General features: G+C 54.5%; 1 protein-coding gene across 26 annotated transcripts in view; it reads right to left on the reverse strand.

Annotated features, from left to right (window-relative positions):
* Window positions 1–17,952, reverse strand: part of EXD3 (exonuclease 3'-5' domain containing 3) — a 295,827-nt gene that overhangs the window by 76,151 nt on the left and 201,724 nt on the right. The window lies entirely within an intron of this gene.

The raw sequence follows: 17,952 nt of genomic DNA on the forward strand, positions 1-17,952 counted from the left end.
AGTGAATCCTCCCCATGTTTCAAGAACAAACATGCTCAGCACATCAAGGGACGCAGACGGCCCTGTCACAACATCCCACAACCAAAAGTGGGATCTCTGCACCACATACTTGGTTACTACAACATCATACCGCAATGGGCTCCAAATCCAACTATGCATCATGCAGAACAGGCAGTGCTTCTTCCCCTCCCCTTTCCTCTGCCCTTTTCCAGTGACTCAAGGGCTGACTCGTGCACCGGGGCCTTTTGCACTGTTGGAGTTTGCCGGGCTCCAGGTGACAGTCGGCTCCGCACCAGAGCAGAAGTCCAAGCTGCACATCCTTCTGTGCGTGATTCCTTGACTCCGTCGTTTCATCTCATTCCTTGTTTTCCTATCCTGAAGGGCATCCAGTTCTTTGTGCGTAATTTCCCCCAACTCCTTTGTTTTGATGATGATTCCCAATTATGGGTAATTACCAAATTTCATTAGCAATTTCTATGTTTTGTGCCGAGACCATTAAAAATGTGAAACAACATAATTTCTAAGACCAATTTTTGAGAAACCCATCTAGCACACACCTCGCAGCCCAGCACCTTCCTCTTCCAATTGATTTAATATTTCTCCTTTACTGAAGTACAGACAACTTGGATATATCCCGTCTGCTTTGTCAAGAAGATCAGGTTCTTTATCTACTCTGGCATCATTTACTTTCAGAAAATCCGTATCTCATCTTATCCATTTTCCATGTTCTTAATTATTCTCTATTTTAATGTTTATTCTAAAGCTTTGCATACTAATAGAGTCAGACTAATAGACTCCTATGTGCCAAGAACACATTCTCCCTGCCCCAATAAATAGACCTCTATTTGCTGTTCTCCAGCCAAACCATCCAACCCCTGTGGTTTGACAGATTTATTACAAACCCTTCTTCCGTGACTTCAGCTTTGTGCCAGCCCTTCTCCTCGTTCTGGAGGAGACACTAGCTGGTCCTACCTGTTTGCATGCTCAAAGATCCTTGGCTGCTGCTCCTGTGTTGGTTGTGGCATTTCCCATTCCCATACGCTGCCACCCATCATCCTGCCTCTCTCCCCTCAGCCAGCATCCCCATCACTACCAAAAACCCAAGCAAAGTTTTCATTTTGTTTCTTCCAGACTATAAGTAGATTATCCTTCATCTCTGTCCCATCCTCAGCACATACCAGCCTCACTTCTTCTTTCCTGCTTCCCCTTTCATTTATATGGCTGGACAGTTTCCAAGAGTTGTGCAACCCATCTTTTGCTATTTCCTTTAATAACCTTGACAAGGTTGGATTCTGCCTTACTTTTGGACTTGCTTGCTTTACAAAAATTGCAAAAATTGCCTTTTAGTACTGGTCTTTTCTCTATTGCCTGTGGACTCCCTGATCTCCCTTGGCAGCATCTCTTCCTCCCACCCACCAGCCCCACAGCCTGTTCCTTGTCCCCGCAGATCCTTGAGACCCTGCCTCACTGCCACGGGAAACGGGCAGGGCTTTTTTCAGCAGGAGGGAGCCCTGGTGACTCACAGCCTTCCTGGCTGCAAGGCCGTGGGCCATCCTGTTTGTGTTGGGCCAGGGGAGTGGGAGCCTTCGCAGGAGAGGTTAATCCTACCTCGGACCCGGCGGGTGGGCAGAGATGTACTGCCAGAGGGAACGATGATGCTCAAAACGTGCCCATTTTAGCTAAAGCTCTCCATGCCCACTGCAGAGCCTGTACCTGGCTGTCAGAGGAGCAGCTTGGGCAGGTGCTTGTGTCCACCCCAGCTGGTCCGGTGCAGCTCCAGGGGCCGGGGCGGATGCTTGGAATCAAACAGAACTTGATAATGGCCATTATTAATTTTAGATCTTTCCTTTCAGCCGCTCTCCAAAGCAGGCTGAGGCTCTGCTGAGCTGTGCAGCACAGAGTGCTTTTAGTGCAAACCCACAAATATCCACAAAATTGGAGGAAAGAGGTAGGTGGGAGGAGGGAAACCCTAGGAACTTGCCCTGGGAAATAGCTCTGCGCTAGCACGCCTTGCTGGAGGAAGAGTGCCCCGGTCACCAACAAAGGCTTGCTGCGCAGCGGCAGCGCTGCCAGAGGGTTCTACCCACACACCCAGCTCGTGGATACCCGTGGTTCCCCGAGCAGAGAGCAAACCCCCCAGGAGCAGGACTCCAAACCTGTAGTTCTGCATAAAGTCACTCCTCTGGAGCACCTTTCCTGGAACAGTTCTCCCCTCCGGTGGGAAGAGAAATGGGAGCCTGTTAGTCGGCTGCGTGCTCCGGCCACAGGCTGTTTGTGCACCAGGGCTCGAGGCTTCGCTACCTGAGAAGGTTTTGTACTGGAGAGAAGCAAAGGAAAGTGCTTCAAAAGAGGACGAGGAGAAACATTGCAGCTCTTGGAACGGCTCCAGCCTTGGCTGGGAAGTTGAGACATGCCTTGGAGGGGATGGGAGTCCCCTTGGAAGATAATCAGAGATTTCAAGTCTCTCCTACTTCCTTCTATTTACAAAGTCAGTGAAGCCAGAAAGCTGGTTCTCCACACCCTGCCCCCCACGACAACCTCTCTGCTCATGGCAGGACTGGGGGACACCTCCATGTGAGGCTCCTGGTGGCCCCTCGGGATCTACAGCCACTGGGGAAGGGGGTGTCGGGCTGTGGGAGAGTTTGCAAACCCTCACTGTGGCCAGGAGCAGGGCAGTGAGATGCAGAGCTGGAGGGGCCTCACTTCCTAAGGGCTTGTCCCCATCAGAGGGCACACATCCCGTGGGTGCCCGAGATGCCAGGGTGAGGCTGTGAGCATGAGGACAGACCACACTGACCATCTCCTTCTGTTCAAGTAGGGTTGCCCATGGTTGCTCAGCGCTGCGCTGGCTCCTGCCAGCCCTCAGTGGACAACTGCCTTGTTCGCTCCCCTCTCAGGCTGCTGGCCTCACACCGGCCTCTCGCCGTGCTACCGGCCCGTGTCTGCGGTTTCTCTGAGCAGGGCAGTGCTTTACGGGCATAGCGGCGCAGGCTGAACCAGCAGGAACCAGGCTGGAAGGGCTCATCCAGACCAACAAGTCCAGTGTCCATTAATCACTGGCCACTCACAGCGCAAGGGTCTCTGCTGCACATCTGCTCTGCACATCTGCACTACAGCTGTGATCCTGCAACAGGGAAACGGCATCGGAGGGACATTCTCCAGCGAGAGAATTTAACAGCCATATTTAATAGCCGTCTGCCCTCGCCTCTGTGCGTGCTCGGGAGACATCCCTTCCTCTCCATACGTTTCCCTTCACTACCTTAACGGAGGAAGAAACCCAAACACTGCTCAGACTCCAGCTCATGCAACACTGCGCTTGGCAAACACGGTAAGCTTAATGCAGAACTCCACACCCAGCAGCAAAAGAGTTAAACAGGGTGTGGGTGGCCGTGCACCCTCCATGCTTTATGGGACCAGGAGTCAGAGCAACATCCTCCTCCTCTGCAAGATGCTGAGGGATCCCAGGAAGGGCTCTTGGATGGAGAAATCCAAGCAGAACCCCCAAAGCAGTGGAGGGACCTGGGGTGTTTGCATGGAGGCTGCTCCCTAATAACATTCCTTCCTGGTTTGACTTCACAGATGGACCCGAAACCTCACTCTGCATCTTGTAGGCAGTGAAATCCTTCCATTTGCAAAGTCCCAGGGCCTTTGGGCTATGTCCATGTTGGGTAGAAAAACAGAATTAGATTCCTCAGGAGAAGTCAGACACAAGTTCAGGGAATAACCGGAGTCTGATGACATATTATAGTCACGGTGATGTTTGTTTACACAAAGCAGTAAAAGTTACACACTGACTAAACAACTTGGGTCTAACAGCTAAGGGCAGCCAAGAGACACATACAGTGCCCCTGGCACCTCACAGGGCACAGAGCTGTCACTTTACCTTCACGTACCTCAGTTTCCCTAGCTCTACCAGCAGCTACAGGACTCTGGTTGTCTTTCAAGGGCATAGAGAAAGCTCATTAACTAGTGGCAAGAAAGTGGCTTGAGACCCTCCAAGGGCTGGTGCTAGAGCCGCACCAGAGGTTACTGCACCCCAAGCTGGTGCACAGCACTCAGCCGAGAAGGAAAGGTCAATCCCTGTTGCAAACACTTAGAGACCAACTGGCCGGGGCGCTGGCTGCTGCCGCTCATCCACAGCTCTGTTGTCTTGGACCTTCCCGAGCCCCAGCTCCCATGAACAGGGGCACGAACTGCGTGAAAGGAGTGGCAGAGGCTTAAAGCGCTGCGGGTTCCCCTGGCACTGCCATGGGAGGCTTCCAGCTCTCCTGACTGCTCCTGTCAAGAACTATTTTCCAGCCAAGAGGCTATTCCAGCACCGATGCACATAGACAGGAATCCATGGCAAGGCAGCAACCCGAGCGCACGGGCTGAAAGAGGCTTCGACACTCATATTCCCACCAAAGGAAGCGCAGCATCCCCCCTTCACCCACGAAGGCAGGTACACAATCTCACATCGCTCCCCTGAAGCGTAAGCTCCATTGTCCCCCTTCCAGTTCCCAGGCAGACACGCGGTGCTGTGCCTGACCGAGGTGTGAGTAAGGATTCAGACATGCAAATCTGAAGGCAGGCGTGTGCGTGTTGCAACAAGGAGGAGGCTGTTCGGCGCGGGGACTTGGCTCCTCTCATGAACAGATTCAGGGAACGTGCTCATGAAAAACCTAAGTCTCAAAATATTTTATTTTGCTCCATGAGCCTGGCAAGATCTCCTGTGAACATCCACTTGGTTGGGACTACACGGGCCTCGGAGGAAGAAGTGGGAGTGGTAGGAAGTCAGAGACAGACTCGAGCAAGGCTCAGGCTTGGGTTTGGGTTTGCTGAGAAACCAGAGGGTACGGCTGTAATCCTTGACATCCAAACCAGAGCAGGAACACAGGGAATGGCCTGAATTTTCCTCTGAAACACAAGGATGCTGCGCACCCCGTTTCAGTCTGAAAGGGATGCTGCTCCCTCAGCCCCAGTGTCCTGCGGCTGCCTCTCACCTGGGAGACACACGGGCACATCTGGGTCATACTGGTTCCTCCAAACACTCCTGCCATGGTGCTGAACTGAGGGGAAACTCTCTCCGTAACACAGCACCGCGCATCTGTTGGAGAAGCAGAGCCTTTCACTCTAAGTAAACACAGAAGCCTTGACATTTAAGGACAAAAAGCTTTTCTACTAGTGGCTCTTGTTTTTCATGTTTGAGCAAAGGCTTCTTGCACACACCCTCCAGCCTGACTGAAGAACCGGGGATCAGTAACAAGCTGAACAGATCCTGCTCGGCACAGATCAGAGCAGGGCAAGAGGCACCAGCATCCAGCTGGTAAGCTGTGACAGAGCAAGATGCATCTGATCTTGGCTCAAAAAATCTCATGTGATGAGGAATCCACCCCCTTCCTAGGGATGCTGCACCACCAGCAAAGCCCAAATCTTACATCCCATGGGGGTTAGCAAAGAGCTTGACGTGGCCTTGCTGGACTTCTGCCTGACAGCAAAAATGCGCCCATCCTTCTTCGAGTGATAACTGGAGAGAGCGTGCTCAGCTCAGCAGCCGTGTGGACATGGGTTTTCAAACAGTCTTGATGGCTCAAGTGCCAGGGTCTCTGTGTGACATCAATGGTTGGTGTTGGTGTCCATCAGGATGGCCTGTGGTACCTGCAAGTGCCCTGCAACAGCTCCGGCGAGCACAGCACCTTCATCTCCAGGCTGCCAGCACATTCACACAAAACTGTGAACTGGTTGTTCACACATCTAGTGGTTGGCCAAAAAAGAAATGGCATGTAGGAAAAGGGAAAGTGCCAGGTTGGACTCTACTTCTATGGAAAATCCAGGAAAGTCCATGGATATAAAGAGCTGAGAAGAGCTGAGACAGTGGGAACATGGAATCAGCCAACTGCCCTTCTGCACCGAGACATGAAATTCAAATGAGGCCCCAGTGGGAATCTAAGGCAAACTCACCGCCAGGATAAAGGCTGCCATTCGCATGGCCGGCAGCGACTGCATTGCAAACCAGTGAAGTCATTATCGATTTCCATTCACAGCTACAGAGAGGCTTCAGAACAAGCCCGTGACATGGAAAATGCTGCGACTGGGATCCCAGTACCCTCCAGTCTGGCGCATTTTGCGATTATTGACCTTACAGTGGGAAGCTCAGGCTGAGGAAATAGGCTCCTTTTTATTCCATGCCTCCATGAGAAACTAAGGGTACTTCTGGTGAATTAGCCCGGGTGGCTGTTTGCTTCTCTGCACAGACAGGCGTGAAGTGCAGAGCAACGTTCAGATCCCAAGCTGCAGCTACGGCTCCACATGATGGATTATTTATTTCTGTAGCCAAACACTAGATACATCATCTAAGCCAGAGACATTAAGAAGAGCCTCAAACTTTCTATCTTTATTCTTCCCTTTCCCCTCTTTTTTCAAGCGTACAGGACAAAGAACAGCAGGAACAGGTGAATGGTTTCATTATTTGGGAAACCTTCCTGACTGACGTATTCAGCAGAGTCTTAAGTGTCTTGAGGCAGCTCAAGGGAAGGGCTAGATATTGACTTACAAATATTTTTGTAGCATTAAAGCAAAATTGCCTTTATAGTACAGCTTAGCATAGGGATATATTTGTTTCAAGAGTGGACTCAAGCAACCTCCCAGTCCTTACTCTATGTTTGACATTTCTGTAGCTGTCTCATATCTGGAAGAAAATCTTTGATCGCCTGTCAACCTTGGAGTTTGTACATTTACATTTGCCCAAATCCAAGGAGAAGCCACAAAAAGCACTGGTTTTTGTTGGGAATTAGAAAAGAGGAAAAGCTTGAAGAGGTGAGGTGACCGCTGGTGAGTCCACAGTAGCATGACCGCGCCATCGTCTACCCAAACCAAACACTGACATCTCTACCTGAGCAGCTCATCTGCTGCTGTTCACGACCGGCTCTAGGGACGGGGTCGTGCTCTCACTGCCCAGTTAGCTGTGGGAGAGTCAAGTCCTCTTTAATGACTCAGCCCTGAGCTGCTCAAAGTGATGACGTCTTCCTACCCGACCCCAGAGAGGCAGGGATCTCGAGACACGTTTCTTTCGTTCATTCTAGGAAACCCCAGGACATGCTCAAACCAGCGGCTGGTTCAAAGCAGAAGGGTGAAAGCTTAGAAATTCAGACTTTAGCAGCCAAAATCCCCCAGCCATCCCCACACTGGGAGCAACTGCACACCCAAGGTGAAATAGCCTGAACATGAAGACTTGATGGCAAGTGTTCAGCGTAGCAGGTCTCCCGTCCCTGGCGTGATGGACGTGGATGTTGCTGCTCCAGTGCGGATCAATACTCTTGATCCAAGACAGATCAATACTTTAAGTTAATACAGCCCAGGATTTTCTGTGGGCTCTCGTGGAGTCAGGTACACAAACCTCACAAAGTTCAACACCACTTCACGTCCCTGATGTATACGACATCCCCACGAGAGGCTGAGCGCCTGCCGCAGCCCGGGCTGGCAGCTGAGCCGAGCCAAGCCATGCTGTGCTGTGCCAGGGGGAGCGGGCTGGGACAGTGCTGCTGCAGTGCCTCGCAGTGTGTGCTGTCCCCGGCAGGAAGCCGTTTGTCTGCGAGGCAAGGAAACGAGGAGGTTTGGGAGACGGCAATCCCATGCAGCTTCTCACTGCTTTTCCCAGCTACTGATCCAAGAGCGCCTGTGTTTACTTCCAGCCTTCCTCTCTGCTCCGCTGCCAAGCAGCCTTAACTACCGGACGCAAACCACTCCACCAGGAAATGCGCTGGATCGCATCAGATAAAAAGGCTGTTGCACAGGGACACTTTGCTGGCATTAACCCTGCTCTACCTGGGTCCCAGCACGGCGCCGGGTCACTGGCAGGCAAGCCGACCCCGTGCATTGCCAGGTTTCTGCTACTGGAGTCCGAGGTGTCACACCTGGGGCTGCTCCACAGCGCGACGGTGCTGCAGCAGCTTGAATCACGTCCAGGTGGCACCGAGTTGCTCGCAGACAAGGGGGACAGACGTGCCAAGCGTGCATGGCTGCGACTCTGGGTTCAAACCCCACGCACCAGCTGGAGCGGCTCCTTCACAGCAGCGTGATGGTGGGAAACGTGTGAGACGGTGCTACACCCGCGGGAGCCACGGCTCCAGAGGGTTTGGCCTGTGGTGCAGCCAGACTGACTTCACCAGGGTCTTGAACTGATTGATTGACCCACCGGTCTGAAAACACTTTCAAGGAGCAAATGAGGTGGGACTGCCCTGCGGGTCGCAGCGGCTCCCCACACGCTGGCCATGGATTGACGGCCCTGGCCCAGCCTCTCCTCTGCTTAACCGAGGGCACGTGCTGTCTCCTCAGGGTGTCTGGGTGCGGTGGCACGGCTGCAGGTGCCCGCTGAAGACCTGCCAGGACCTTACCCCAAAGGTGTAACCCTCGGCAGCGCTGTGAGGCTCAGACACTAAAGCAGGGCTCAGAAGACCAGGCCTGGCTCTGGCACAGCTTCTCCTGTCAACCTGGATGTGTCACGTCCCCCATTTCCCAGCTGCGAAGCCATGGCGCTCCCAGGCCCACGAGCTCTCTGGCTCGGTGTGTCACTGCTGTGTGCTGGGCCACCGCCACCCACTGGCTCCCGGCTCCCCTTAGCAGGGGAGGAGAGGCAGGAAAGCAAGGAGCAATTAAAGACAAAAATGCATTGAACCATCAGAAAAGCAGTTTCTTCTGCACTTCTCTGCAGAAGATGTTTGTATTTTCCAGACGTGTGCAGTCTCCTGGCCCCACTGGCCAGCCGGCAGGTGGGTATGGGACTGGGCTATCTGACCACCCACTGCTGTCTTCTCCCTCCACCTTTCTGCACGTTTGCCAAAAGCAAAGCTCACAGCGTGCGACTGGCAGGGCGGGCTGGCAGGGCTGGCCGGGGGCTGCCGCAGAGCCAGTGCCCCCACACCGCGTCACTGCTGCTGCGTGTGAGCGCTGGTGCCATGGCCGACGGCCAACATTTCAACACCTCTCCTGTAGCCGGAGGAGGACGGTGCACAACTCGTGCATGGCTGAGGCAGGCGGCTGCTACAGGAGCCGGGTGAGAAACCACCCCACAGCTCGAGTGAGGTTGACACCGAAGTGGCAGTCTAATACAGCTTGGAAGGAAATCTCAGAGCAAAATCTACAACGACCCGAACCCCCAGCAAGGCCATTCTCCCTGGCAGAGTAGCAGCAGGCTGAGCAGTGAGTGACAAGCAGCCACCAATAAATGACTCTGGCCATGTCTGCAGACGTTCAGATCTGCTTCATCTTCCCTGTGTTTTCAGCAAGATAAAGGCTATTTTATAGTGACCTTCAATAATACATGCCGCTATACTGACTTGCTGACCTGATTTTGCTCTTACCTCTTACCAAGGACCAACTATTGCATTAAGCCAATGCATCCAAAAGACAAATCCTGCCTGGGCTTGAGGATGGGAGCAGGAGAACAGCCATCACCAGCTTTGGCTGCCTGAGGGCTGAGCAGAAGCCCCAGCCACCCCTTTCATCTCTTTAAGCCAATTAAAGCAGCCTGTGCCCAGGCTCTGCAAAATCACCAAATTCACCACATCCTACCGAGCAACAGAATTACTGACGGGGCAGAACTTTTGCCCACCAAAGCCCAGTTGTGCAGAGGTAGGAGGTTCCCTTTTTTGGAAGAATACCCGGCAAAAAAAAAAAATCTGTTTAATTACTTTGACATGCTTTAGCCCTACCATTAGCCCTGTTCTGCTGATCCCTTCCCAGTGCTGCCTGCACACTCGCCTGGGTCTGCAGGGAAGTGATCCCGTGTTTGTCATACTTGTTATTGTGTCTAGCTCGCTCTCACGACTACTGGCCTGGGGCCAGGCAGCAGAAGGACGTAACCTTGAGCTGGGCCGAACCCTGCCTTTCCCAGAGATTGAAATGGGAGAGGGTCTGAGGCAGGAAAAACAAGGAGGCAGCTTTTCCCTTTCTTTCGGTGGCAATTCCCCCGCCCTGCCCAGCACACACACATTCCTGACACGGTGCCAGGATGGACATCGGGCAGCCCGCGGGGAGCGAGTGCCCCGTTCTGCGGAGGCAGAGTCCTGGAGGCTCCGCCGAGGCCAGAAGGAAACCTGCAGCTCCCTGCGAAGGTCGACAGAGGCTCTGACTCACCCAGCCACGGGGCACAAACAGGCCCTGCAAGTGAAATGTCCTCACAAAACCATCCCCCGAGTCCATACGGAGACACATCAGGAACAGCTCGACCCCAGGTCTGCTTTGGGATTGATGCTTTGTGTTTCTCCCAGTCTTGAACCTGAGCTGAACCATCCTGTGCTATTGCTGTAGCTCCAACCATAGCGATAAGAGCACCCGACGCACACCTCACGGACACACATTTCCTCTGCAAACTCCCGGCAAAGCCTGCTTGGTGCCCCACCATGCCCACGCACAATGGCTGTCCCTCCCCATGGCCCTCACAACCGGGTGATGGCGGGGGGCAATGGGCCATGCCAGGGTGCAACACGCTCTGCACCACTGCTCCTGCTCCTCGGGCTCTCGGCCAGCACTTCCACTGACGTCACATTTACCTTAAGCAAATCTAGCAAAGAAACCCTTTCAGCTCTCCTCCAGGCTTTGCAAGAGCCTTCCAAAACCCACCCTGGCCAGACCGAGCACAGACTGGGCAAGGTTTGGGGCCCCAGCCAGCATGAGTCGTGGGTGCTGCCCTTTGCCAGCTCACCTGGCAAAGCAAGCAATGCTTCAAAACCACGTGCAGAGACCAGCACACAGCGTCCAAAGGGCTTTCTGGAGCACGTTTGAGCAGCAAAGATTTTTCTCATTACGTTCTTGAAATAACCTTGGTTATGGTCTTGCCTATGGACATGCCTGATCCTTAAGGGTATGTTTGAGCTTCAGAAAGGGTGTCTGAATGAGGATGTACTAAAAAGAGCCATCTTTCAGGTTTCACAGTGACGTTTTCCCTGCCAAGTCGTCCAGCTGCTGGATCCTGAACTGAAACTATGCTGTTACCATCTCCCATTATGATCACCTACCTGGAAATGAATGCAACTTCACAAATAATGGGCATGGGATCCTCTGAGGACAGATATTGGGCCCTAAGCAGGACAGGAGTTCTTTGAGAATCAGAAAAGCAACGCCAAGGCAATATATGATTGACAAAAACTGCAGCAAGGTCTGCTAGGGATTAAGGTCTGTCATTACTGACAGCTCCGCAGCAGCAAGGCCTTCTTATGCCAGGTCAGCTCCTTGACCATATTCTCAAGAGAGGAGACACAACCCGCTCCTGAGCAGACACTGTGCCCACCTACCATGCGCCGGAGACAGATGTGCAAGAAAATGCCAAAGATTTCACCCGTTTCTAACAGTAATGACATCACAGAGATGTTTCTAACCAGCTTCAGGACAGCCGTGCCAGGCTCTGCTGCGGCAGCAGCAAACGCCGTTCACTGCTCACTCAGTACCACAGAGTGGAGGCAAGGTGGGCAGGGCAGGCAGGGCAGGCAGGGCTCCCCAGGAAGGCTCTGTCCTGGCCCAGGGCTGGCCCTGGGAAATCCGGCGCTGTCCCGTGGGGCGGCCGCTCAGCTCGGCTGGGCTCCGCTGGGCTCTGCTGGGCTCCACTCAGCTCGGCTGGGCTCTGCTGGGCTCCGTTTGGCTCGGCTGGGCTCAGCTGGGCTCGGCTGGGCTCCACTCAGCTCAGCTGGGCTCTGCTGGGCTTGGCCAGGCTCTGCTCGGCTTGGCTGGGCTTGGCTGGGCTCTGCTCAGCTGGGCTCTGCTCGCCCGCGGGCACGGAAGCGCTTGCAAATAGGGACCCAGAGTCCCAGGAGCAGCAATCGGGGAAGGAAGCACCAGTCTCGGGATGCTTGCAGATGAGACAGGAAGGGATTACACATATCCCACCGATCCGAACATGCGTTCCCCTCGAACAAAGCTGTTCCTGCCTCTCCGTGCAGCCGGGGCTGGGAACGGGCTCCCAGCTGCTCTGGGAACGCCACGGATCACTTTCCTTTCCCACTGTCAGCACCTGCTTAGAGGTTACTTCCTACGACCTTCAGGGTAACCCCGTATCACGGTTTTACTGCCCTGAGAAAGAGATGGGGATGATAAACCAGAACGAAGACGAGGAGCCCCCTCCCTCCCCCGCGCAATCCCTCCAGCCCCAGCGGACGCGCGGCCTTTCCGAGCGCCTGGGGTCTGTGCCGCGGAGCCGAGTCCCCTGAGGGCAGCCTGCGTGCACTCTCTCCCATCAAGCTAGAGACCAAGGCAGGAATAATATGAACATATTTTTAGCAGCAGCAAATTATTTCTCTTACAGAAGGAATATTTCCATGCTGGGCTTTTTCCCTTCCCTTATCACAGATTGTATATTTAGAGCGTGAGAACTCTACCTCGCACAAACGCTGCCAGGCCCCCGTGCTCAGTGAGGGATCCGCTTCTGGCCTCTCCAACGTGCCCCTTTGTTGGACCAAACCCCCCATCTGTACTCCACAAGAGGGAACTGTCAAAGGGAGAGCTGAGTTCGGGACATTATGTGGAAAGGAAGGGAAAATGCACTCCAGAGAGTTATCAATCAGCACGTTTGTTAAATCGTAGCTGCAAGCGGCCAAGCTGTAGGAAACCCGGGGCAGACCCCGAGCCCTGCCGCAGCGACAAGCAGCTCCTCCGGCACGGCAGCGCAGGCTTCACCGCTTCCCCTCTGGCTGCAGGTGCAAGCAGGGATCCCGAGGGATGGCTGGAATGGTCAGGGACATCCCCAGGGCGATCTGGCTGCTAAAACACATTGTACTTGCCAGCAAAGAGTCTCACCCGAAGAGCGGCTTTACGGCCCGCGCTGCACAGAGCCTGTGAACGAAAGGCCACGGGTGCTTAAAGCCCCTTCCCACCGTGAATGCAAGTGCCAGGGTAACGGAGTGGGGCGTCAAACTACTGTAGCCTCTTGTTTTCACTCTGCTTTCCCATCCCTCCTGCACGCTGGAGGCTGTGCAGCCCTGCCCTGCCCTGCCCTGCCTGCCTCCCTGCCTGCCTCCCTGCCTGCCCGGCCACTGCTGGGAGCTGCTCTCTGGCAGGGAAGCCGCAGCCAGCCGGGCAGCCCTGGATCGCAGCTTCGGAGGCTTCTCATTCCTAGAGAGGCGGCTGATTTCACAGGCCAGCCGTGGCAAACATCTCTGCGATTTTTGCAGTTTGTCATGGATGAGCCTTTGGGAGCCGCTGGATCCGCACACCCTGCTCCGCGAGGGAGTGAGACGGCACGATTCCTCCTGGCCAACGAGGCCCAAACAATCCCCGCGGCCCCTCTAACGCAGATTTAACGCATTTCAAACAAAAATGCATCAAATGCTGTATTTCCACACCGAACATGGGGATTTCACGGTCTGGGTGACTTTCATGACATTGAGATTGATACGGACTCTTAATCATAGGTAACAGTTGCTGGATGAAGCCCCAGGGCGAGGGCTTGGTGTCTCAGATGCTCGTCTGTGTTTGCTCCTCTCAGCTTTGCTCTGTTTATTTTCCCCACACCTCTGCATGGGGCATCCGCCCTCCCATCGAGAATGAAATGTCAAGTCATTTGGCTTTTTGCAAATCACAGCATCGTGCCTTTTGACCTGCACCAAGATAACTACGACAGCAGCATGGGAACGGAAATGAATCTGACTGGTTAAATACTCATAATTTGTGGTCAGGCGCAGCGTCGTGTAGGCAAAGCTTGCAGCAAGTAAGCTGCAAGGAGCTCTCAACATTCAGGAGCTCCCATAGCGGTACCTGCACAGCTGTTTCAGAGGAGAAGAAGTGATGCCCACCAGGTAAGGGTGGGTTTTACCTGCAGTCAGATGTCCAGGCTCTCGCCGCCAGCGTGTGCTGCTGCTGGTGCAACATCCCGAAGCCCATCCTGCACGGAGCCGGCAGGCAGCAGGCACTGCTGGCGGGGAGCATGGCGGTGGGCAAGTGAAGCAAGGCTCAGGCTGTGAATCCTGTCTTGCAGTGAAGTTTGGAAGATTTACACATCCCCACCTGTAAACTGGTTTTCCTACTCTGCCCAGTGCATACTTGAATGCTCAGGAAAAGAATGGCTTATCTTGGCACGTTCGCATTCCCATTCTTAATCCACTTGATCCAAATTTCCACCAATTAACAGGGATTTTCCCAGCCATGAGTTTTCCCACCACAATCAGAAACAGCTGCAAATGTGTCACCTCCAAACTCAGATCCTGACCTTGCGTGTCCCTGATGCCTGGGCTGTCTCCAGAGGACGTTCCCACTGGCCTGCAGACCCTGTGGTGGCAGAGTGGGCAGGGCTCTGGCCTGCCCCATGCATCACCACAGTTCTCAGATCTGGTCTTCTACCAGCTATTTTATTTCTGTTAATGGTTTATGGGTGCAGCTGAGAGAGCATTAGAGGAGTTCCCACACTTGGCGGATGGGCTGGGGCTATGGCAAGGCTCATAGTCTGCCCCACTACTGACATCGGAGAAGGGAAGAGCAACTAGAGACAGCACCACCAGTCCCTGACCTGCAGTAAGGAGCTGCAGACTTCACTCAGTCACCTCTAAGGGTTAACACAGGCTCAGTCCCCAAGAGACCACACCGACTCCTCTCCGGTTTTCCTCTCAGTAATCTGATCATTGCTCTCAGAGGCACTGGCCAGAAGAGGTGGGCTGGAGCCCCTTCCCTCATCTGGCTCCATCGCATGTCCTGATGGCCACCACGGGTCAGGGGCAGCTCCGCACCCACAGCAGAGCTCCCCTTGCCATGTACTGGTGGCCTGAGGCACCTCTGATCCCTTCGCCTGGGGAGAAAACCTCCTTGAAGCGCTGAGTCTCACCTCATCTGTCCACCCAGTGCCTCCCTGGAGCCAAAACACGGAGACCAAGAGCTCACAGTGCAAACCTCCCACCTTCAAAGAGAGGAGGAGGAAGGAAGCCCCCACCTCCAAGCTGGACCAAGCCTTCCTCGGTCACCTCCTCCACCCTCCCCTCCTGGCTGCCAGCAGAATGCTTAGCACAGGAGATGCTCTGTGTGAAGCTGCGCATGCGTTGCAGGGCCTGAAAAGGCAGAGCCCTGACGCAGGAGGTGGGATCCTGCTTCCCGCGTCTCCAGCCCCTTCCCCAAAAAGAGCTCCAGCTGCTGCCCTGGCTCGTGCGTAGGCTCGGGCATTTCTGGAGAGAGGACGGATGGGTCTGGGGGCTTGGGGAAGCCCTGCACATCGCAGAGAGCTGTAGCGGTGACCAGAGGGTTTGTCAGGGGGTCCAGGAGTTGTCTCACGGAGGGAGAGGTCTCCATCAGCCCCAGAAGCCACCCAGGACGGGGAGCCAGTCCCTGGCACAGCCCTCCGGGAGAGGGTCAGCAGGCAGGAGAAAAACAGAGAAGCAAAGGACAGTTCTCTGCCAAGACTTGTTTCTCCCATGCATGGGGCCAAGATCGGTTGCAGTGATATCAGACCCACGTACTGTTTGGAGCTGGCTTGTCCCTGCAGGACACAAACTCTCTGGCACGGAGCTGTGCTGCGCGAGGCCGAGCCCAGAGGCTGAGCTGCACCACGTGAACCACTGCGAGTGGAAACGAAATCCCACTGAAACCGAAGTACATTCGACACAGCGTTCAGAGCACGGCCGTCCTAGAGCCAAGCTGGCCATGGGGAGAACAAGCACTGGTGTCTCTCACCTGCTCACCAGATACACAGAAAATGCTGCTCGGTGGCTCTTCCCGCAAAGGAGAAGCCCCAGCTCTCGGGGGAGCCCACGAAACGCAGGATGGGCAGAGATGGGTGCTGTCTGCCACTGAAAGTCCGAGGTTAACGGGGAAAAGTAGGAGGCTGGATAGCTGGAAAGCATTTGCACATGTTTCTCATGACCTGGATTTCTGAGAAAAGTGGTTTGGTAAGGACCAACAGGCTAAAACTCAACCTCTGGGTTCATCCTGGCAGAGGGATCTGTACGATTTGGGCTCCATACAAGCAGCGAGGGGCCCAGGCTGGGCCAGCTGGCAGGACCGTGTGTGCAGGACCGGTGGCTGGCGGAGCAGCCCGGGGCCACGCAGGCATTTTAGGAACCAAGGAACCCCGACTATTTCTGGCTGAATACCTTAGTCCAGAAAAATACTTCAAATCGGGGGGGGAGGGTGGGAAGCAAAAGCCAAAAAATGGAAGGGAAAGCAGATGCATGTTTGGGGCAGTATTTGAATTGAAAACCCAGACAGTGGGAGTGTGAAAATGAGATTTCCAGACAGATGCCTTCTCTTCTGTGTGACCAGATGACTGGCTACAGGAACAAACCATCTGATACTGGGAGACGCACGTCCAAGCACATCTCTCACAGGGTATTTCCAAAACTGCATGAAGGGAGGGTCCTTTCCACCGGCACTGCTCCTCCCTTGTTATCTCCTGATCCTGGTGCTATCACCCCAAGTACATTTTAGGCCCTTGGGAAGGCAATCTCTGGGCATGTGCTCCAAGAGCCACCAGGAATGGAAAGTCTTCCCTCAGGGGCCATGCCCCTGTGTTGCTCTGGTCACCACCAAGAGAGCTGAAACACCCGGCAGAATCACTCGAAAGTTAAACCTGAGGGCTGGGGTAAAGACTTCGACACTGAAGAATAAAGGGGATGCTTTGCACCATGCACATTGCTCGAGTAGCCCAACTTGCTTGTGCAGGCAGAGCTGGCATTACAAATTCCTAGCGCGAATGAGAGAAGATCCTGACACATCCATGGCTGGCAGTGAGCTCCATCACCTGCGGAGCAGTTGTGCCGAGAAGGGGGCAGGAGCAGGCTAGGCGCAGCGCAGGGCAAGCAGGATGCGGGGAGAGCTACTGTTCGTCCGTCCCGAGGCCCAGCGACGCAGCTGCTGTCCGACAGCTGCGACAGAAACCATCTGCCCGTGCGCTGGGCTGGACAAGCGGGAGGAGAGCAGGAAGGATTTCCAGGATGAGCGGGCTGAGAGGGAGGCAGGGTCTCCCGTGAGACAGAGGGAGCTGAGTCTGGCGGAGGTCTTCCTGCAACAACCATCACTGCCGGGCGTGGGTTACCCTGTGGTGGGGAAAGGGGAGGTAGGGAGGAGGGGGCAAGTCTCTGTGAAAAGAGTTCAGAAAGGATCAAGACAGAGAAATGAAGGTGCTAAGAGATAAGAAACAGCCGTTGTGCAAACAGTCCCCGGCAAGTCTTTGGTGGTACCTTCTGCCACCCAGCCCGCAGGGAGCCTCCAGGCAGTCTGCTCGCACGGAGGGGAGGGAAAAGCTTAATTCAACGTAAAATAACCAGCTGTGTTCAGAAGCACCTCTGGGTTTGCATGGATCTGGGGACCGTTTATAGACTGCATAATTGCTCCGCACGCAGACTATCTTTCCTTGCTCGCTATCTGCTGTTTCACCTGTCCTACCACGGCAGCGGTTTGACGGATGAATTTAAGGGTCATACCCAGTAGTTTCACTCCGGGTTCTCCCTGCCGCACAGCTCGATCCTCACTGACAAGCAAGTTAGGAGAATCCCATGCAGTCTTCAGCACATGAGACTTCACGGGGAAGGCCACCGAGGGACTATTCTCTTTCTGAAAGGATGAGAAACTCATTACCACCACAGATGGCCCGGGTCTTCCAGGCCTCTTGCCTAAAACGCCAGTCCAGCAAAGGCCACAGGCTTTATAAGATTACAGCTGCTCGGAGTTTATGAGGTTACATAAAACATTTACGGTGGGTGCATTAGTAACACAGTGGCCTATATTTACGGCTGGTGCATGCCCGCTGCAAAGCAGGGGTGACCCCAAGGCTTAGCTGGAGCCCGTGCGCTGGTATTTGGATCACTTCCATTGGCATTAACAGCTGGGCTCCGGGGAGCAGCCACAGGCAGCTCAGATGTCGTCTCTCTGCTCCAGCACCCACCCACGGGCTGCGGTGATGCGCCGAGGGCCCCAGGCAGCCCAGCGCAGGGGAGCACGAAGGGCTGGTCCCAACCAGGACAGCCTGCCGTGTTTGTGCTTCGTGGGAGCTCGTGGGAGGTGAGA

Source organism: Grus americana, chromosome 20 (assembly GCF_028858705.1).
Source record: "Grus americana isolate bGruAme1 chromosome 20, bGruAme1.mat, whole genome shotgun sequence".
Taxonomy (NCBI): Eukaryota; Metazoa; Chordata; class Aves; order Gruiformes; family Gruidae; genus Grus; species Grus americana.